The sequence below is a fragment of the Hemitrygon akajei genome, chromosome 15, assembly GCF_048418815.1.
Source record: "Hemitrygon akajei chromosome 15, sHemAka1.3, whole genome shotgun sequence".
NCBI classification, from domain to species: domain Eukaryota; kingdom Metazoa; phylum Chordata; class Chondrichthyes; order Myliobatiformes; family Dasyatidae; genus Hemitrygon; species Hemitrygon akajei.
In genome coordinates this window covers 91,274,643-91,296,992 of record NC_133138.1, presented here as the reverse complement: position 1 = coordinate 91,296,992, position 22,350 = coordinate 91,274,643, and the positions used below count along the sequence as shown (strand labels likewise).

Sequence of the window (22,350 nt, the reverse complement as noted above, 5' to 3'; positions counted from 1 at the left end):
GAAAAAACTATGTACAAGTAGGGAGTGATCTTTTTGTTTTACAACATATTCATTGATTTGTGAGAATAAAATCAGGCCTATGAGGCATTATGTAGTTAAACCATTTTTCCCAGTATGAATCAAATTGTTCCAGCTTATGATTACCAGATGCTGTTATCTTCTCCATTTTGTAAATGTCCATTGTAATTTCCATCCATGCATTTAAAGTTGAGCTCTCCTGTGATAACCATTTCCTAGTAAGAGTCTTTTTACCAGCCACCAATAGTATATTCATTAAATATTTATCTCTTTTCAACCATTCTTGAGGTAGATAGATAGATATAGATAGATAGATACTTTATTCATCCCCATGGGGAAATTCAACTTTTTTTCCAATGTCCCATACACTTGTTGTAGCAAAACTAATTACATACAATACTTAACTCAGTAAAAATATGATATGCATCTAAATCACTATCTCAAAAAGCATTAATAATAGCTTTTCAAAAGTTCTTAAGTCCTGGCGGTTGAATTGTAAAGCCTAATGGCATTGGGGAGTATTGACCTCTTCATCCTGTCTGAGGAGCATTGCATCGATAGTAACCTGTCGCTGAAACTGCTTCTCTGTCTCTGGATGGTGCTATGTAGAGGATGTTCAGAGTTTTCCATAATTGACCGTAGCCTACTCAGCGCCCTTCGCTCAGCTACCGATGTTAAACTCTCCAGTACTTTGCCCACGACAGAGCCCGCCTTCCTTACCAGCTTATTAAGACGTGAGGCGTCCCTCTTCTTAATGCTTCCTCCCCAACACGCCACCACAAAGAAGAGGGCGCTCTCCACAACTGACCTATAGAACATCTTCAGCATCTCACTACAGACATTGAATGACGCCAACCTTCTAAGGAAGTACAGTCGACTCTGTGCCTTCCTGCACAAGGCATCTGTGTTGGCAGTCCAGTCTAGCTTCTCGTCTAACTGTACTCCCAGATATTTGTAGGTCTTAACCTGCTCCACACATTCTCCATTAATGATCACTGGCTCCATATGAGGCCTAGATCTCCTAAAGTCCACCACCATCTCCTTGGTCTTGGTGATATTGAGACGCAGGTAGTTTGAGTTGCACCATATCACAAAGTCCTGTATCAGTTTCCTATACTCCTCCTCCTGTCCATTCCTGACACACCCCACTATGGCCGTGTCATCAGCGAACTTCTGCACATGGCAGGACTCCGAGTTATATTGGAAGTCTGATGTGTACAGGGTGAACAGGACCGGAGAGAGTACGGTTCCCTGCAGCGCTCCTGTGCTGCTGACCACCGTGTCAGACCTACAGTCTCCCAACCGCACATACTGAGGTCTATCTGTCAAGTAGTCCACTATCCAATCCACCATGTGAGAGTCTACTCCCATCTCCGTTAGTTTGTGCCTTAAGATCTTGGGCTGGATGGTGTTAAAGGCACTAGAGAAGTCAAGGAATGTAATCCTCACAGCACAACTGACCCCATCTAGGTGAGAGAGTGATTTGGGCAGCAAATACGTGATAGCATCCTCCACTCCCACCTTCTCCTTATACGCAAACTGAAGAGGATCCTGGGCGTGCCTGGTTTGTGGCCTCAGATTCTGTATTATCAGCCGCTCCATGGTCTTCATCACGTGCGACGTCAAGGCAACAGGTCTGAAGTCATTCAACTCCTTTGGTTGTGGTTTCTTCGGTACCGGGACAATACAGGATGTTTTCCACTGTCTGGGTACTCTTCTCTGCTCCAGGCTCATGTTGAAGATGCGCTGTAGTGGTTCTCCCAGCTCAGTTGCACAGGCCCTCAGTAATTGTGGGGAAACTCCATCCGGTCCAGCCGCCTTGCTGGTACAGATCTTCCTCAGTTGACCTTCCACCTGTGCAGCCGTAATCCTGGGCGTGGGCAAGGTCTCCTGTGAGTGGCTATTTTCCTGTGAGGGAAGTAAGCCTGGTGTGGATTTCTGCGGTGAGGATGAGATTGTGCTGTCGAACCTGTTGAAGAAGTTGTTCAGCTGGTTCGCTTTCTCCACATCTCCACTTATGTTCGCCCCCCGCTTTGCACCGCATCCGGTGATGATCTTCATCCCATCCCACACCTCCTTCATTTTGGTATATACCCAAAATATATGGTCTTACTCTCTAAAGGTATTTCACATTTAAAGATGTCTTGTAGGGCAATGTGTATCCCCCTCCAATAGTCTGGGCAGTCCCAAAAAATATGATAATGATTTGCATTTTGATTTCCAGAATTTCTCCAGCAAACAGGGAGGTTACTATCGTAATGGGATCTCTGAGAGGTTGTAATAAAGTATCTTATAAACTTTTTCCTTCCGAATTCCCTCCATTTCTGTGAATTGGTACACTTCCATTGATACCTCCATATTATTGTCCATTCTTCCTCAGATATAATTATCCCTCCTTCCTTCTCCCATCTTGTTTTAATAGAAACATAGAAAATAGGTGCAGGAGTAGGCCATTCGGCCCTTCGAGCCTGCACCACCATTCAGTATGATCATGGCTGATCATCCAACTCAGAACCCTGTACCTACTTTCTCTCCATACCCCCTGATCCCTTTAGCCACAAGGGCCATATCTAACTTCCTCTTAAATATAGCCAATGAACTGGTCTCAACTGTTTCCTGTGGCAGAGAATTCCACAGATTCACCACTCTCTGTGTGAAGAAGTTTTTCCTCATCTCGGTTGTAGAAGGCTTCCCCTTTATCCTTAAACTGTGACCCCTCGTTCTGGACTTCCCCAACATCGGAAACAATCTTCCTGCATCTAGCCTGTCCAATCCCTTTAGAATTATATACGTTTCAATAAGATCCCCCCTCAGTCTTCTAAATTCCAGTGAGTATAAGCCTAGTCGATCCAGTCTTTCTTCATATGAAAGTCCTGCCATCCCAGGAATCAATCTGGTGAACCTTCTCTGTACTCCCTCTATGGCAAGAATGTCTTTCCTCAGATTAGGGGACCAAAACTGCACACAATATTCTAGGTGCGGTCTCACCAAGGCCTTGTACAACTGCAGTAGAACCTCCCTGCTCCTGTACTCAAATTCTTTTGCTATGAATGCCAACATACCATTTGCCTTTTTCACCGCATGCTGTACCTGCATGCCCACCTTCAATGACTGGTGTACAATGACACCTAGGTCTCGTTGCATCTCCCCTTTTCCTAATCGGCCACTGTTCAGATAATAATCTGTTTTCCTGTTTTTGCAACCAAAGTGGATAACCTCACATTTATCCACATTAAATTGCATCTGCCATGAATTTGCCCACTCACCTAACCTATCCAAGTCACCCTGCATCCTCTTTGCATCCTCCTCACAGCTAACACCGCCGCCCAGCTTCGTGTCATTCCCAAACTTGGAGATGCTGCAGTTAATTCCCTCGTCTAAATCATTAATATATATTGTAAACAACTGGGGTCCCAGCACTGAGCCTTGCGGTACCCCACTAGTCACTGCCTGCCATTCTGAAAAGATCCCGTTTACTCCCACTCTTTGCTTCCTGTCTGCCAACCAATTCTCTATCCACATCAATACCATATCCCCAATACCGTGTGCTTTAAGTTTGCACACTAATCTCCTGTGTGGGACCTTGTCAAAAGCCTTTTGAAAATCTAAATATACCACATCCACTGGCTCTCCCCTATCCACTCTACTAGTTACATCTTCAAAAAATTCTATAAGATTCGTCAGACATGATTTTCCTTTCACAAATCCATGCTGACTTTGTCCGATGATTTCACCTCTTTCCAAATGTGCTGTTATCACACCTTTGATAACCAACTCTAGCATTTTCCCCACCACCGATGTCAGACTATCCAGTCTATAATTCCCCGGTTTCTCTCTCTCTCCGTTTTTAAAAAGTGGGGTTACATTAGCCAGCCTCCAATCCTCAGGAACTAATCCAGAATCTAAGGAGTTTTGAAAAATTATCACTAATGCATCCACTATTTCTTGGGCTACTTCCTTAAGCACTCCGGGATGCAGACTATCTGGCCCTCGGGATTTATCTGCCTTTAATCCCTTCAATTTACCTAACACCACTTCCCTACTAACATGTATTTCCCTCAGTTCCTCCATCTCACTAGACCCTCAGTCCCTTACTATTTCTGGAAGATTATTTATGTCCTCCTTAGTGAAGACAGAACCAAAGTAGTTATTCAACTGGTCTGTCATGTCTTTGTTCCCTATGATCAATTCACCTGTTTCTGACTGTAAAGGACCTACGTTTGTCTTGACCAATGTATGAAGTCAAATGTGTTTTAAGATTTGACAAACCCTTATACATGCTTGAAATAATTCTACTACCGTTATCTGAATTATGCTTTTCTAAATAGCTCTATCAAGCACGTACTTGCCTTGGTTACATTTTTAAGAGTCCTATTAACATATTGTTGCATCTGTAAATACTGATAAAAATCTTGTTTTCTAATGTGTTTCTCTTTAAGCATTTCAAAACTGAAGTGTTCCTTCTTTCATTATGTTGCAAAGAACTTTTATTCCTTTAGCTGTCCAGTCCTTAAATCTAGCATCCAGTTTATTCAGTGTAAAATCTGAGTCATATGCACACCATATGCACACTGGAAAGCAGCCAGTGAGTGAGTAGGCCAGTGAAGGAGTGGAGATTTGAGGCTTTGACTAGAGATTCTGGCAGTTTTGGCAGTTGAACTGTGCAATAAAGTCAATCAAGATTTGAATAGCTCAGACTCAGCAGAAAGCAGCTGATTGGGCAATTGAGGTCAGGTGACCAAGCAGTTTGAAAAGCTCAAACAAATAAATAGAGGGGTAGCTGAAGCAGAGCGGCCAGTGAGTGAGTGGGCCAGTGAAGGAGTGGAGATTTGAGGCTTTGACTCCAGAGGCTTCGACGAGAAGAGGCTGAGGATGAGCTTCACTCCAAGTGAGGTAAGGCCGGGTAAGTTGTTTTCAAAGGAGAAAGTTTCAAAAGTTGAGGCAAGTATTGGGTAGGTCATGGCAGCTGAGATCGGCCCCGTGGTTTGTTCATCCTGCAGCATGTGCGAAATCAGGGATACTTCAAGTGTCCCTGACGACTATGTGTGCAGGAAGTGTGTCCAACTGCAGCTTCTGGCAGACCGCATTGAGCGTCTGGAGCTGTGATTGGATTCATACTGGAGCATCCACGATGCTGAGAAAGTCGTGAATAGCACGTTCAGTGAGTTGGCCACACCACAGGTAAAGGCTACACAAGCAGAAAGGGAAGGGGTGGCCACTAGACAGCGTAGCAGTAGGCAGGTAGTGCAGGAGTCCCCTGAGGTCATCTCCCTCCTAAACAGATATACTGTTTTGGATACTGTTGGGGGAGATGTCTCATCAGGGGAAGGCAGCAGCAGCCGAGTTCATTGCACCATGGGTGGCTCTGCGGCACAGGAGGGAAGGAAAAGGAGTGGGAGAGCTATAGTGATAGGCGATTCGATTGTAAGGGGAATAGATAGGCATTTCTGCGGCCGCAAACAAGACTCCAGGATGGTATGTTGCCTCCCTGGTGCAAGGGTCAAGGATGTCTCTGAGTGGCTGCAGGACATTCTGGAATGGGAGGGTGAACAGCCAGTGGTCGTGGTGCACATAGGTACCAACGATATAGGTAAAAAAAAAAAACAGGATGAGGTCCTACAAGGTGAATTTAGGGAGTTAGGAGATAAACTAAAAAGCTGGACCACAAAGGTAATAATCTCTGGATTACTACCAGTGCCACGTGCTAGTCAGAGTAGAAATAGGAGGATATTTCAGATGAATACGTGGCTTGAAAATTAGTGCAAGGGGGAGGGATTCAAATTTCTGGGGCATTGGAACCAGTTCTGGGGGTGGTGGGGCTGGTATAAACAGGACGGTCTGCACCTGGGCTGGACTGGAACCAATGTCCTAGGGGGAGCGTTTGCTACTGCTGTTCAGGAGGCTTTAAACTAATGTGGCAGGGGGATGGGAACAAGTGCAGAGAGACAGAGGGGTGTAAAATGAGGGTAGAAGCAAAAAGTAGTAAGGTGAAAAGTAAAAGTGGCAGGCAGGCAAATCCAGGGCAAAAAGCAAAAAGAGCCACTTTTCAACATAATTGTATAAGGGCTAAGAGTGTTGTAAAAACAAGCCTGAAGGCTTTGTGTGTCAATGCGAGGAGCATTCGTAACAAGGTGGATGAATTGAATGTGCAGATAGTTATTAATGAATATGATATAGTTGGGATCACAGAGACATGGCTCCAGGGTGACCAAGGATGGGAGCTCAACATCCAGGGATATTCAATATTCAGGAGGGATAGACAGGAAAGAAAAGGAGGTGGGGTAGCATTGCTGGTTAGAGAGGAGATTAACGCAATAGAAAGGAAGGACATTAGCCTGGAGGATGTGGAATCGATATGGGTAGAGCTGCATAACACTAAGGGGCAGAAAACGCTGGTGGGAGTTGTGTACAGGCCACCTAACAGTAGTAGTGAGGTTGGGGATAGCATTAAACAGGAAATTAGAAATGCGTGCTATAAAGGAACAGTAGTTATAATGGGTGACTTCAATCTACATATAGATTGGGTGAACCAAATCAGTAAGGGTGCTGAGGAAAAGGATTTCTTGGAATGTATGCGGGATAGTTTTCTGAACCAACATGTCGAGGAACCAACTAGAGAGCAGGCCATTCTAGATTGGGTATTGAGCAATGAGGAAGGGTTAGTTAGCAATCTTACCCTTGGGTAAGAGTGACCATAATATGGTGGAATTCTTCATTAAGATGGAGAGTGACATAGTTAATTCAGAAACAAAGGTTCTGAACTTAAAGAAGGGTAACTTTGAAGGTATGAGACGTGAATTAGCTAAGATAGACTGGCAAATGATACTTAAAGGGTTGACGGTGGATATGCAATGGCAAGCATTTAAAGATTGCATGGATGAACTGCAACAAATGTTCATCCCTGTTTGGCAAAAGAATAAACCAGGCAAGGTAGTGCACCTGTGGCTGACAAGGGAAATTAGGGATAGTAAAGAAGAAACATATAAATTAGCAAAAAAAAACGGCACACCCGAGGACTGGGAGAAATTCAGAGACCAGCAGAGGAGGACAAAGGGCTTAATTAGGAAAGGGAAAAAAGATTATGAGAGAAAGCTGGCAGGGAACATAAAAACTGACTGTAAAAGCTTTTATAGATACGTGAAAAGAAAAAGATTGGTCAAGACAAACGTAGGTCCCTTACAGTCAGAAACAGGTGAATTGATCATAGGGAACAAAGACATGGCAGACCAATTGAATAACTACTTTGGTTTTGTCTTCACTAAGGAGGACATAAATAATCTTCTGGAAATAGTAAGGAACTGAGGGTCTAGTGAGATGGAGGAACTGAGTGAAATACATGTTAGTAGGGAAGTGGTGTTAGGTAAATTGAAGGGATTAAAGGCAGATAAATCCCGAGGGCCAGATAGTCTGCATCCCAGAGTGCTTAAGGAAGTAGCCCAAGAAATAGTGGATGCATTAGTGATAATTTTTCAAAACTCCTTAGATTCTGAATTAGTTCCTGAGGATTGGAGGGTGGCTAATGTAACTCCACTTTTTAAAAAAGGAGGGAGAGAGAAACCGGGGAATTATAGTCTGACATCGGTGGTGGGGAAAATGCTAGAGTCGGTTATCAAAGATGTGATAACAGCACATTTAGAAAGAGGTGAAATCAGATAGATAGATAGATAGATAGATACTTTATTCATCCCCATGGGGAAATTCAACATTTTTTCCAATGTCCCATACACTTGTTGTAGCAAAAACTCATTACATACAATACTTAACTCAGTAATAATATGATATGCATCTAAATCACTAACTCAAAAAGCATTAATAATAGCTTTAAAAAAGTTCTTAAGTCCTGGCAGTTGAATTGTAAAGCCTAATGGCATTGGGGAGTATTGACCTCTTCATCCTGTCTGAGGAGCATTGCATCGACAGTAACCTGTCGCTGAAACTGCTTCTCTGTCTCTGGATGGTGCTATGTAGAGGATGTTCAGGGTTTTCCATAATTGACCGTAGCCTACTCAGCGCCCTTCGCTCAGCTACCGATGATAAACTCTCCAGTACTTTGCCCACGACAGAGCCCGCCTTCCTTATCAGCTTATTAAGACGTGAGGCGTCCTTCTTCTTAATGCTTCCTCCCCAACACGCCACCACAAAGAAGAGGGCGCTCTCAACAACTGACCTATAGAACATCATCAGCATCTCACTGCAGACATTGAATGACGCCAACCTTCTAAGGAAGTACAGTCGACTCTGTGCCTTCCTGCACAAGGCATCTGTGTTGGCAGTCCAGTCTAGCTTCTCGTCCAACTGTACTCCCAGATACTTGTAGGTCTTAACCTGCTCCACACATTCTCCATTAATGATCACTGGCTCCATATGAGGCCTAGATCTCCTAAAGTCCACCACCATCTCCTTGGTCTTGGTGACATTGAGACGCAGGTAGTTTGAGTTGCACCATATCACAAAGTCCTGTATCAGTTTCCTATACTCCTCCTCCTGTCCATTCCTGACACACCCCACTATGGCCGTGTCATCAGCGAACTTCTGCACATGGCAGGACTCCGAGTTATATTGGAAGTCAGATGTGTACAGGGTGAACAGGACCGGAGAGAGTACGGTTCCCTGTGGCGCTCCTGTGCTGCTGACCACTGTGTCAGACCTACAGTCTCCCAACCGCACATACTGAGGTCTATCTGTCAAGATTTGTAAAAGGAAAATCATGTCTGACAAATCTTATAGAATTTTTTGAAAATGTAACTAGAGGAGTGGATAGGGGAGAGTCAGTGGATGTGGTATATTTAGATTTTCAAAAGGCTTTTGACAAGGTCCCACACAGGAGATTAGTGTGCAAACTTAAAGCACAGGGTATTGGGGGTATGGTATTGATGTGGATAGAGAATTGGTTGGCAGACAGGAAGCAAAGAGTGGGAGTAAACGGGACCTTTTCAGAATGGCAGGCAGTGACTAGTGGGGTACCGCAAGGCTCAGTGCTGGGACCCCAGTTGTTTACAATATATATTAATGATTTAGGCGAGGGAATTAAATGCAGCATCTCCAAGTTTGGGGATGACACGAAGCTGGGCGGCGGTGTTAGCTGTGAGGAGGATGCTAAGAGGATGCAGGGTGACTTGGATAGGTTAGGTGAGTGGGCAAATTCATGGCAGATGCAATTTAATGTGGATAAATGTGAGGTTATCCACTTTGGTTGCAAAAACAGGAAAACAGATTATTATCTGAACGGTGGCCGATTAGGAAAAGGGGAGATGCAACGAGACCTGGGTGTCATTGTACACCAGTCATTGAAGGTGGGCATGCAGGTACAGCAGGCGGTGAAAAAGGCAAATGGTATGTTGGCATCATAGCAAAAGGATTTGAGTACAGGAGCAGGGAGGTTCTACTGCAGTTGTACAAGTCCTTGGTGAGACCGCACCTAGAGTATTGTGTGCAGTTTTGGTCCCCTAATCTGAGTAAAGACATTCTTGCCATAGAGGGAGTACAGAGAAGGTTCACCAGATTGATTCCTGGGATGGCAGAACTTTCATATGAAGAAAGACTGGATCGACTAGGCTTATACTCACTGGAATTTAGAAGATTGAGGGGAGATCTTATTGAAACTTATATAATTCTAAAGGGATTGGACAGGCTAGATGCAGGAAGATTGTTTCCGATGTTGGGGAAGTCCAGAACGAGGGGTCACAGTTTAAGGATAAAGGGGAAGCCTTTTAGGACCGAGATGAGGAAAAACTTCTTCACACAGAGAGTGGTGAATCTGTGGAATTCTCTGCCACAGGAAACAGTTGAGGCCGGTTCATTGGCTATATTTAAGAGGAAGTTAGATATGGCCCTTGTGGCTAAAGGGATCAGGGGGAATGGAGAGAAAGCAGGTACAGGGTTCTGAGTTGGATGATCAGCCATGAATGGCCTACTCCTGCACCTATTTTCTATGTTTCTATTTAAGAATTGCAATATCTCCCTCTAGATTATATTCTTTTATAGTAGTTTTACATATTTTAAGAGTCAATTTCACCCATGGGTTATCAATAGTATTTATGTACCTTTGCAGGTACAATCAGCCAAAATTGCTCGTATGGGGATGGGAAGTACTCGCTCCTCAATGTTTTCCCATTGAGCGTCATATGATGGGTTGCACCAACATATCACAGCTCTCAACTGTGCTGCAAAATAATAATCTCTAAGAGAAGGTAGGCCCTATCCCCCCTTTTCCTTTGCTAATTGCAAAGTTTTGAGATGAACTCTGGCCTTTTACCTTGCCAAATATACCTTGATAACATCTTGTTCCATTCATTGAATTGATTTTGATTAATCTCTATTGGTAGGGTCTGAAAGAGATATAACAGTCTGGGCAGTATATTCATTTTAATAGACTCAATCCTTGAACTGAGACTAAAAAAAAGGAATCAGTTTCCACCTTGCCACATCTTCCTTAACTTTTTTGTATAAAAGCTGATAATTATGTTCTGATAATTTTGCCAAATCTTTTGGCATAATGATGCTCAAATATTTGAAAGACTGTTTGCCATGCCCCGGGATATCTACTTTCAATTTCTCTTGGTGGGCTATAGTTATATGAAAGTAATTGGGTTTTATCTATATTGATCTTGTATCCTGATAATTGACCATATTGTACAAAGGATTGCATCAATTTAGGTAAAGAGTATGTTGGTTGCCTTAGATAGATCAAAATGTAATCCGTGTAACAAGCCAATTTATGCTCTGTCCCTTTAATAGTAATTCCCCTGATATCTTCAGTCTGTCTGATGTATTGAGCTAATGGTTCCAGATATAATGCGAAGAGTAGCGGTGACCATGCACAACCCTGTCTCGTGCCCCTTTCTAGGGTAAGACTAAATATCCATTGATTTTAATCCTAGCAGTAGGGTTGTCATATAGCATCTGTATAGTTTTAATAATTGTGTCTTGGAAACCAAATCTCTGTAAAATTCTGTAAATAAAATTCCAATTAACCGAATCAAATGCCTTTTCAGCGTCCACACTTATCACTATTGCTTCGATTTTATTTTTTTGCATAAGATCCATAATGTGAAGTGTCCTTCATATATTGTCTTGTCTTTGGCGTTGTCATATAAAACCTGGCTAGATGGGAGATGCCAGAGAGTAGTGGTGGATAACTGTTTGTCAGGTTGGAGGCCGGTGACTAGTGGTGTGCCTCAGGGAACTGTATTGGGTCCAATGTTGTTTGTCATATACATTAATGATCTGGATGATGGGGTGGTAAATTGGATTAGTAAGTATGCAGATGATACTAAGGTAGGTGGCGTTGTGGATAATGAAGTAGATTTTCAAAGTTTGCAGAGAGATTTAGACCAGTTAGAAGAGTGGGCTGAACGATGGCAGATGGAGTTTAATGCTGATAAGTGTGAGGTGCTACATTTTGGTAGGAATAATCCAAATAGGACATACATCGTAAATGGTAGGGTACTAAAGTCGAACAGAGTGATCTAGGAATAATGGTGCATAGTTCCCTGAAGGTGGAATCTCATGTGGATAGGGTGGTGAAGAAAGCTTTTGGTTTGCTGGCCTTTATAAATCAGAACATTGAGTATAAGAGTTGGGATGTAATGTTAAAATTGTACAAGGCATTGGTAAGGCCGAATTTGGAGTATTGTGTACAGTTCTGGTCACAGAATTATAGGAAATATGTCAACAAAATAGAGAGAGTACAGAGGAGATTTACTAGAATGTTAACTGGGTTTCAGCACCTAAGTTACAGGGAAAGGCTGAACAAGTTAGGTCTTTATTCTTTGGAGCATAGTAGGTTGAGAAGGGACTTGATAGAGGTATTTAAAATAATGAGGGGGATAGATCGAGTTGACGTGGATAGGCCTTTACCATTGAGAGTTGGGGAGATTCAAACAAGAGGACATGAGTTGAGAGTTAGAGGGCAAAAGTTTAAGGGTAACACGAGGGGGAATTTCTTTACTCAGAGTGGTAGCTGTATGGAATGAGCTTCCAGTAGAAGTGGTAGAGGCAAGTTCGGTATTGTCATTTAAAGTAAAATTGGATAGGTATATGGACAGGAAAGGAATGGAGGGTTATGGGCTGAGTGCAGGCCAGTGGGACTAGGTGAGTGTAAGCGTCGGCATGGACTAGAAGGGCCGAGATGGCCTGTTTCTGTACTGTAATTGTTATATGGTTAAATGGTTATATGATCGTTACGTATCAGTATGGGTAGAAACTCCTCTAATCGTTTGGCCACAATGGAGGTAAATAATCTATAATCTACATTAAGAACGGACGTTGGTCTAAATGACCCGCATTCCATTTTATCCTTGCCTTCTTTCGGTATAGCTGAGATTATCGCTTCCTTCCAACTGAGTGGCATTTGTGCCTTTTTTAGAGCCCAGTTCAGTGTGGGGAGTAAAACAGGAATTAACTCATTTTTAAATTCTTTGTACCACTCTGGCATATACCCAATCTGATCCTGGTGACTTGTTTAATTTAAGCCTACTAATTGCAGCTTTTAATTCAACTTCAGTTATGTCAGCAGTCATCGTTCTATTTTGTTCTTCGCTTAAAGTGGGTAACTCTGGAGAATTCAGGAAGGTGTCAATGTGGGTTATGCTTCCACCTGGAACTTTGGAATATAGAGTTTTGTAAAACACTTCAAAAGCTTCTTGAATTTCACTTAGCTTATTTTTTTTAATCATTTTTGTTCTTGGATCCCTAATTCTATGAATTGTATTTTCTGCTATCTGTTTTTTTTGCAGTTTCCACACCAGTATTTTGATAGACTTAGATCCACTTTCATAATGTCTCTGTTTCAGAAACATTTAAGTTTTGATTTCTTGCATAGTCAAACTATTAACTTCATTCCTAATTTTTTTTATTTTCCCCTGATGTATCCTGTGCCAAATTCAATTTGTTTTTCTCTAGTTCCATCAGCCTATTTTTTAATTCCTCTAATGTTTTATTCCTTATTTTTTTCTTATATGAAGATATCTCTATAATTTTCCCTCTTAAGACAGCCTTCAGAGTATCCCATAAACTGGGAGGTGAAACCTCTCCATTATCATTGAATTCTAAGTAGAGACCAATTTCTTTTTTAATTTGTTCCTTAAAGTACAGATCATTGAGTAGACTTGAATTTAGTTTCCAAATAGTATTCTTTGGTTGTAGGTCAAAATCAACAGATAAATATATAGGTGCATGGTCACTTGCATCTATTGTCCCAATTCCACAGGTGTTTATTTTGTTTTTTCCAAATGTTATGAAATAGTCTATTCTTGTATATACAGAATGGGGAGCAGAATAATGAGTGTAATCCCTTCTGTCGGGAAAAAGGTCCCTCCATATATCAATTAAACCAACATCCTCAAAAAGTGTATTAACTTTCTTATGTAAGGATTTTGTTTCATAGATTTTTCTATTGGAACAGTCTAACTTTGGTTGTAATTGTAAATTTAAGTCTCCCCCACATATCAGGAGACCTTCTGTTTCCGCTACCATAATATCAGTAATTTTCTGAAAGAAACCAATATCACTTCCTGGGGGTGGGTATATATTCAAAAGAGTAACTGAATTTCCATCTATATTCCCCCTTACCAGAATATATCTGCCCTCCTTATCTCCCATTTTGAATACTTTTCCAAAATTTAGCTTACTTGAGAAAAGAATAGCAACTCCTCTCCTATGTCCTGATTTATATGAGGAGAAAAACAAATTAGTGAAGCCCATTCTCTTTAGTTTTCTATGCTCATTATTACTTAAATGAGTTTCCTGTAAATATACTACAGGGGCTTGTTCTTTTTTTCATTTTGGATAAAATTCTATTATGTTTGATTGGATTAAATAGCCCATTGACATTAAAAGAAATGAATTTTACTTTGTCCTTAGCCATCTGTATTTATCTGTCAATGTATCATTGAAATTAGCAGAATAAAACTTAATCGATCTACTCCCTGAACAAATAAGAACCAAGAAAAGCAAATAATAACAAAAAGGGCAACGAACGTGTGTTTCCAAGGTTGAGGTCTCTAGTAGATGACCCTGCATTGAGCTAGAGGAAATGTCTAGCTGTGGGGGATAACCCATCCTACTTGTGAGTTGAGGGCCCCCATTGCAGTATCATAAAAGTCAGTGAACAAATCCATTACACAGAAAAGATTTCCCTGTGTACTGCTATATATATATATATATATACAAACCCCATTTCCAGAAAAGTTGGGATATTTTCCAAAATGCAATAAAAACAAAAAACTGTGATGTTAATTCACGTGAACCTTTATTTAACTGACAAAAGTACAAAGAAAAAATTTTCAATAGTTTTACTGACCAACTTAATTGTATTTTGTAAATATACACAAATTTAGAATTTGATGGCTGCAACACACTCAACAAAAGTGGGACAGAGGCATGTTTACCATTGTGTTACATCACCTTTCCTTTTAATAACACTTTTTAATCATTTTGAAACTGAGGATACTAATTGTAGTAGATTTGCAATTGGAAATTTTGTCCATTCTTGCTTGATATAAGACTTCAGCTGCTCAACAGTCAGTGGTCTCCGTTGTCTGATTCTCCTCTTCATGATGCGCCATACATTTTCAATAACAGATAGATCTGGACTGGCAGCAGGCCAGTCAAGCACACGCACTCTGTGTCTACAAAGCCATGCTGTTGTAGCCCGTGCAGAATGTGGTCTGGCACTGTCCTGCTGAAATAAGCATGGACGTCCCGAGAAGAGATGCTCGCCTTGATGGTAACATATGTCTCTCTAAAATCCTAATATACGCCTCAGAGTCAATGGTACCTTCACATACATGGAACTCACCCATGCTGTGGGCACTGATGCACCCCCATAGCATCACAGATGATGGCTTTTGCACCTTTCGCTGATAACAATCAGGATGGTCGTTTTCATCTTTGGCATGGAGAACTCAACACCCGTTTTTTCTGAAAACTAGCTGAAATGTGGACTCATCTGACCAGAGCACATGGTTCCACAGTCTTTCGGTCCATCTGAGATGAGTTCGGGCCCAGAGAACTCGCTGGCGTTTCTGCATAGAGTTGATGTATGGCTTCCTCCTTGCATAATACAGTTTCAAGTTGCATTTCTGGACGCAGCGACAGACTGCGTTAAGTGACAATGGTTTTCCGAAGTACTCCCGAGACCAGGTGGCTATAATTGTCACAGTAGCATGACGGTTTCTTCGGCAGTACCGCCTGAGGGCTTGAAGATCACGAGCTTTCAACAGTGGTTTCCGACCTTGCCCTTTACGCACTGAGATGTCTCTGAATTCTCTGAATCTTTTCACAATATTATGTACTGTAGATGTTGAAAAACCTAAATTCTCTGCAATCTTGCATTGGGAAATGTTCCTTCTGAACTGACTAACAATTCTCTCTCAAATTTTGGCACAAAGGGGTGAGCCACAACCCATCCTTGCTTGCAAAGACTAAGCCTTTGATGGACGCTACTTTTATACCCAGTCATGATACCTCACCTGCTACCAATTAGCCTGCTTAATGTGGAGTCTTCCAAACCGGTGTTACTTGAATATTCTGTGCACTTTTCAATCTTATTTTAACTCTGTCTGAACTTTTGTTGAATGTCACATATCACAGATTTTTATCTTTATTGCATTTTGGGTGTGGGTGGGTGTGAGTGTGAGTGTGTGAGTGTGAGTGTGTGTGTGTGTATGTGTATTTGGTTTAAATTTTTCTTAGTAAGGTTCACCCTGACCCCACCCCTGTCCCCCGTTCCAGTCAGCTGGTGGCACAGTGAGATCAACGCTGGGCTGGAGAACGGAGGTTCCTGAGTTCGATTTAGTGACAGACTGCTCCCGTGCCGGGTTGATGTCGATCCAGTGACTCCCGTACCATCCGAGCCAGGTTGATGTCGAGCTCGCAACTCGACCTTGTAAAAAAAAACATTGCCACCTCCAGTTTAAATTCCCACACAGAATATTGTGGAGGATCAAATACCCAAACCCAGCACAGCTGCCACTCGTCCTATTTAACCTGTCTTAGTGCAGACCTGGGGAATTCAATGCGGTGGTCCTTAGGACCCAGCGGACCTCGGGAGCCAGCTGAGCTCGGGACCTGCTGCCCGCAGTGTTTCTGTTTCATTGACGGGAAATGATCACAATTGAAAATAAAGCGTTTGGAAAGAGGTGAAACGCCATCGGTCATTGGAAAAGCGTTAGGCTACAGTCTGTCAATGATTGGAACAATTTTAAAGGATAACGGATAAAGTGAGAATAATGGAGCACGTAAAAGGCCCTGCCCCGATGAAAGCTACAATTATTACTAAGCAACGCAGTGGTTTAATTATTGGAATACAGATGTTTCTTAAGTGTTCCATATGCATAGAAAGGTAAAATATATACTATATACTAAAACAAACGTTTGACTAACTGACGCTAAATAATGCCAGATGTACTTGTTCTGACTTGCATACAAATCCGACTTAAAGACGATCTCAGGAACGGAACTTGTATGTAACCCGGGGACTGCCTGTATACGCACACATATATATATTCTCATTTTGGTGGGGAAAAAGGAGTAAGTGAACGAATAAAGAAGAATAACTGAGTAATATAAAATCCACATTATAATAAATATTTCTCAAGATAGGTATATCACCGTCTACTTTTGCTTCCGTTTAGCTTCTTGACATTTTTAAAGTTAGCCAAACCTTATGGCTCTTCTGGAGGGGGGTGAGGGCTGGCTGCCTTTGGAAAACTCCCAGTCTCTTCCTGCCATACTTCTCTCGCCCTCCTCTTGTCTCCTGCTTTCTCAATTCTCGCACTATTTCCCAAGCAGAGCGGGATAATTCCTCTGCCAGGCTTTCCCTCGGTTTGATCACGCTGACGGGGCAACCCTCTGGCCTTCATGTCTGTAGTCACTTCTTCCACTGTCTGATTCAGTTGGATCCCATCTTGATAAAACACTCGAAGTTTAGCAGAGTACGGAGTTTGAAATCTAATCCTTTCTTGCTTTAGTATTCACTTTACTTCAGAGTATTCTTTACATTTCTGCAGGACCGCGGTGGGGGGGGGGGTAATCTTGATCGAAATATATTAATTTATCGTCTAAAAACACCCTCTTCTTACCCCAGGTCATTCGTAGAATCTCCGCCTTGGTACCGTATTGAAGGAATTTAATTACTATAGAGCGTGGCTTATCTTCTCTGCCTTGGGTAGGCTGCGGGACGATCGCGCAATGCGCCCTCTCAATTTCCAGCTCCATAGTCGAGGGAAGCTCCAGCGCGTCCCACAGCAACTTTCCTACAAACTCCGTCATAGACAAACCCTCCGCTCCTTCAGGAACGTTGTATATCCTGATATTTTTCCGCCGTGATCTTCCCTCCTGGTCAAGCAGTTTACCTTCTTGTTGATTTAATATTTTTATCATCTTACTTAGCATCTGTTCCACGTTTTGCACGCAATCTTCCACCTTCTCAATTTGAGTCTCTGCCACCGCTATTTATTGACATTGGCGAGCTCTGACTTAATATCATGTAGCTGCTGTTTTATACCTTTTTGGAACTCCCGTGTCTCTTTCAAAGTTTTGATCACATTTGCAGCTTTGCCTGAACAAGGCCCATCGTCAGCCTCGCTAGCACGCGGTCGGGTAGGAGAGCCGCTCACTGTACCCCTCTCATCCACAGGCTCCGCAGTGTTGCTTATTTTATTTCCATTCTTTTTCCCCATTCTTGCCCCTTATCAGTTCAAATACTTTCGAAAAATCCTATATTTGATGGGTTAACGGGGCAAAATATGCGTTTTTTCCGGAGGAGCTATTGACTTAAGCTGCCATTCTCAACAATGACATCACCAGAATGTCATTTTAACATATTTCAAAAGATCAGATGGCACTGGACCCACAAAAATACTGCGTCACTGAGCACAACTTGCACCGCTGATATTTAACTGTACATTTATTCTCAAATGAGTTTCTTAGATGTTGGAAATCAAAGAACTGCAGATACCGGAAATCTGTTAAGATATATTGCTGGACAGCACTGTGTTAAAATTAACCAGATGAAACATCAACAAGAAACCTGACAACATTTACAAAATTTTTAATATTATCATCAACCTGGATAAAATAGGAACAGGATGAACAAAACCTGCAGAAGCTTACCGGTCACTTCAAGTTTCCACTTTTTTGAATTTAATCCTATGATTTTATTTTAGCATAATAGAACACATGGATTATTGGATGAGAAACAGAGGGTCCGCCTTGTAGTTTTTCTATCCCTCTCATAGCAATTATACATTAATAGTTAATTTGTTAACCAATCACAGCAACCAGGACTCTAAGAGAGTCTGCAGCTGAACACGTTATACTGGGAAGACTCCCAATAGTAGAAAGCAAACAACTCATAACCACAGTTTGCATCAAGCTACTCATATACTACGGCACAAAATGTCATTATCAGTTTAAAGGGAGTGTGGGAACCACAGCTACAGTGAGTGGGAAGAAACAATGGCAAACAGTAACAGCTGAGTCAGATGTTGAACCATCAGAACTTCCAAATGGTCAAACAGCAGATTATCAGAGTTTTATTATAATGTACTTGGTCCTCCACTTTATGGAATGTCTTTAAATTCAATAAAACTGAAGAGATCCAATGGGCCTGCACCTGATCCCCCGAGTTTTTCTTACTTCAGTGCTGCACAGTGCGCACACAAAGAATGGAAGACTTTACCACACACATTAGCAAGCTGGTGCTTTTCTATAGTAAGTAGGATGATGGTCCCATGTTTGCATGCATATTTGTTTTAAATTTACTCTCTTTCAAGTTCAGGCAGTGTTTTTTCCAATTGCTTGGACTAATCAAAGCAATCAATATCTATCAAGTAGTCTATAACTGTGGATATAGGATACTGGACATAACTCCATAGTATAAAGATAAGAACCATCTCTGTGATGATCTAACTTTCACTACATACCGTAGATTCCGGACTACAGAGCGCACCTGATTAAAAGCCGCTGGGTCTAATTTTAGAAATAAAATCAATTTTTTACTTGTAAAGGCCGCACCGGATTTTAGGCCGCACCGGATTTTCGGCCGCAGGTGTCCCACGTTGTAATATGAGATATTTACACAGAAAGATATTACACGTGAGGATTTTTTAACTTTTAATTAAATCCATATGGTAACAAAAACAAATACATATTGCAAATGCTTTTTTTCGAACCGTGCCCGTAACGCGGCTACTTTTAAATATACGTTGCGTATACTTCTTTACTGAACAACATTCCAATATCTCCTAACGACTGGTAAAAAATATATATACTGCAGCCTACCAGGAAAAGTTATTGATCGCCTTTAACTTAAAAGCAGCGTTTTCGCTCCGCCGCTCCCCCCCGCCGTCCCGTTTATCGCAAACGGCATTTAAAAGCAGCGTTTCGCTCGGGTCTAATGCCCCCTCCTTCCCGTTTATCGCAAACCGGTATCCCACAAGACGCGGCGAAACCGGGTGTGACGTCATAGCATCCCGCGATGTAGAACAGAAAACAAATATAGTTAAAACTCTTCTAACTTTAACTAGAAAATGAATTACTAAGCGAAAATATTATAAACTAAATAACTGCCATAAAGGCAGCACAATGCTTTTCTTCGAGTGTTTTCCATGTTGATGAGGGTGAGTACAAATGACTGATTTACAATAATTTAATTGTGAAAGTGCGCTTGATTTATCGTACAATTTCATTGGACCTCTGTGAACTACTCATCAATTTTATTGGTCTACTGTTACGAGGCAAAATGTTTTTGGCGGCATGAAAAAAAATAATGCATTAGCCGCTCCGTATTAAAGGCCGCAGAGTTCAAAGCTGTTCAAAATGTGGGAAAAAAGTAGCGGCTTAAAATCCGGAATCTACGGTAATCAGAATAAAGGAAATTTTGTTGCATGGACAAATAATTCAAGATGGTGCTGATAAGTGACAACTGTGCGTGGAACTCATGGGAATCATCAAATATTCCCATTTAGAACTACAGCTGAAATCCACAGTCACAACCATGTGCACTTCTGTACGCAACATTGTTTTAAGACTTTAAAAATCTATTGATACTCAAAAATCACAGATCCCAAACTGCAAAATCTGTGAGTGCAGTTCCCCTTTAAGAAAAAGGATGCAGGGAATGTGTGCTGGGCTATAGGTACGATTGAAACACAGAGGCCTTAGACTCTCACTTCTGACCATCCTCTGGTGAATGTACTCTGTCTCTGGAAAATAAAACTGAAAACCTCAGAACAAGATTGTAGAACTTAGTAAACTTTGTTTTATAGAGACGTGGCTGACCCCAGCCATTTCAGATGCAGTGCTCCAGATGGCTTCAAAATTCTCCACAAAGACAGGTCAACTTCTCAGGCTTCTAAAGGTGGAGGAGGAGGTGTACATTTATGATTAACTTATTGCCGTGCATAGACATGGCGGTTCTGCCTCAATCCCACTCACCGGACCTGGAAATTCTAGTGGTCAGTGTAGTCCAATTTATCTGCTATGGGAGTTTTCCTGGTAGCAGTGTATATTCTACCGACAAGCAGGCAGTGGAGAAACTGAGCACTGTGATTAGCAGTCATGAAACAGCGCACTCAGATGCCTTCCCGATTATTGCGGAGGAATTCAAGCAGGACAATTTGATAAAATTTCTGATAAACTACCAATATATCACCCGTAGACCCAGAGGACCACTGTTATACTACCATCTGGAACGTTTACTGTGCTATCCGATGCCTATACTTTGGAAAGTCCGATCACCTGGCTGTACTTCTCCTGACATGTAGGCAGAGACTAAAGACTGTAACACTACTAGTGAGTACCAAGAAGGTATTGTCAAGGCAGGCAGAGGAGCGCTTATACGACTATTTTGAGCCGGTGGAGTCAAGTCAAGTCACTTTTTATTGTCATTTCGACCATAACTGCTGGTACAGTGCATAGTAAAAATGAGAAAACATTTTTCAGGACCATGATGCTACATGGAACAATACGAAAGCTACACTGAATTACGTAAAGCAACACAAAAAAGTACACTAGACTACAGACCTACCCAGGACTGCATAAAGTGCACAAAGCAGTGCAGGCATTACAATAAATAGTAAACAAGACAATAGGCACAGTAGAGGGCAATAAGTCTGGTGTCAGTCCAGACTCTGGGTATTGAGGAGTCTGATGGCTTGGGGGAAGAAACTGGCACAAAGGACGATATTCAGGGATTCAACTTTGAATCTGAATGAATACGCCACATGTATCACAACTACATCTGTGCGAATCCCTGTAGCATCTGGTGACCCTGTGATCTCTGTCTTGGAGGCCGATATCAGAACACTGTTCAAGCCGTCAGACCCTGACAGTGCATCCCGCAGGGCACTGAAAACCTGTGGCAATCAGCTAAAGGAAGTGTTCAAGGGCGTTTTCAATCTCTCACTGCTGCAATCAGAGGATCCCAACTGCTTCCACATGGCGACAGTCATACCAGTGATGGTGAGCTGCCTGAACAATAGTGCCAAGCTGCATTCACATTTATTGTGGTGAAGGGCTTTGAGAGTTTGGTCATGGCCAAATAAGAGAAAATCTGCAGATGCTGGAAATCCAACCAACACATACAAAATGCTGGAGGAACTCAACAGCCAGGCAGCATCTACAGAAAAGGAATACAGTTGATGTTTCAGCCGAGACCCTTCATCAGGACTGGAGAAAAAAAGATGAGGAATCAGAACTATAAGGTGGGAGGAGGGGAGGAAGCAGAAAACGTGGTGTGTCAGATACACAACTTCCAGATCTGTTCACAAGCCTCTTGATTCGGACCTTCTGAGGACCCCAGGTACTCACATTCAAATGACTGCTTCTCCCACCGTGTTCCATGCGGCAAGCTTTCCACATCCTCCTCTCTCCCTCCTCCTTACTCTGACTCCATCTTTTTTTTCCCTCCAGTCCCGATGAAGGGTCACAGTCGAAACGTCAACTGTACTCTATTCCATAGATGCTGCCTGGCCTGCTGAGTTCCTCCAGCATTTTGAATGTGCTGCCCAAGCAAGAACCTGGACCCACTGCAATTTGTGTATCATCACAATAGGCTTACAGCGGACGGCTCTCCACTCTGCCTTGGATCACCTGGACAATAGCAATACCTATGTCAGGCTATGTTATTGATTACAGCTCAGTGTTCAACACTGCTTTCTAATTAACAAGCTCCAAAACCTGCAACCTATGTAACTGGATCCTTGACCTCCTCACTGGAAGACCATAGTCAGTCTGGATCAGAAATAATATCTCCTCCTCACTGACAATTAAAAGTGGTCACCTCAAGGATGTGTTTAGTCCACTGCTCTACTCTCTACACCCTAA

At 42.1% G+C, this 22,350-nt stretch overlaps 1 protein-coding gene across 4 annotated transcripts in view; it reads right to left on the bottom strand.

Annotated features, from left to right (window-relative positions):
- LOC140739528 (F-box/WD repeat-containing protein 11) overlaps positions 1 to 22,350 on the bottom strand; it is a 291,401-nt gene that overhangs the window by 78,792 nt on the left and 190,259 nt on the right. The gene's annotated exons all lie outside the window — the stretch shown is intronic.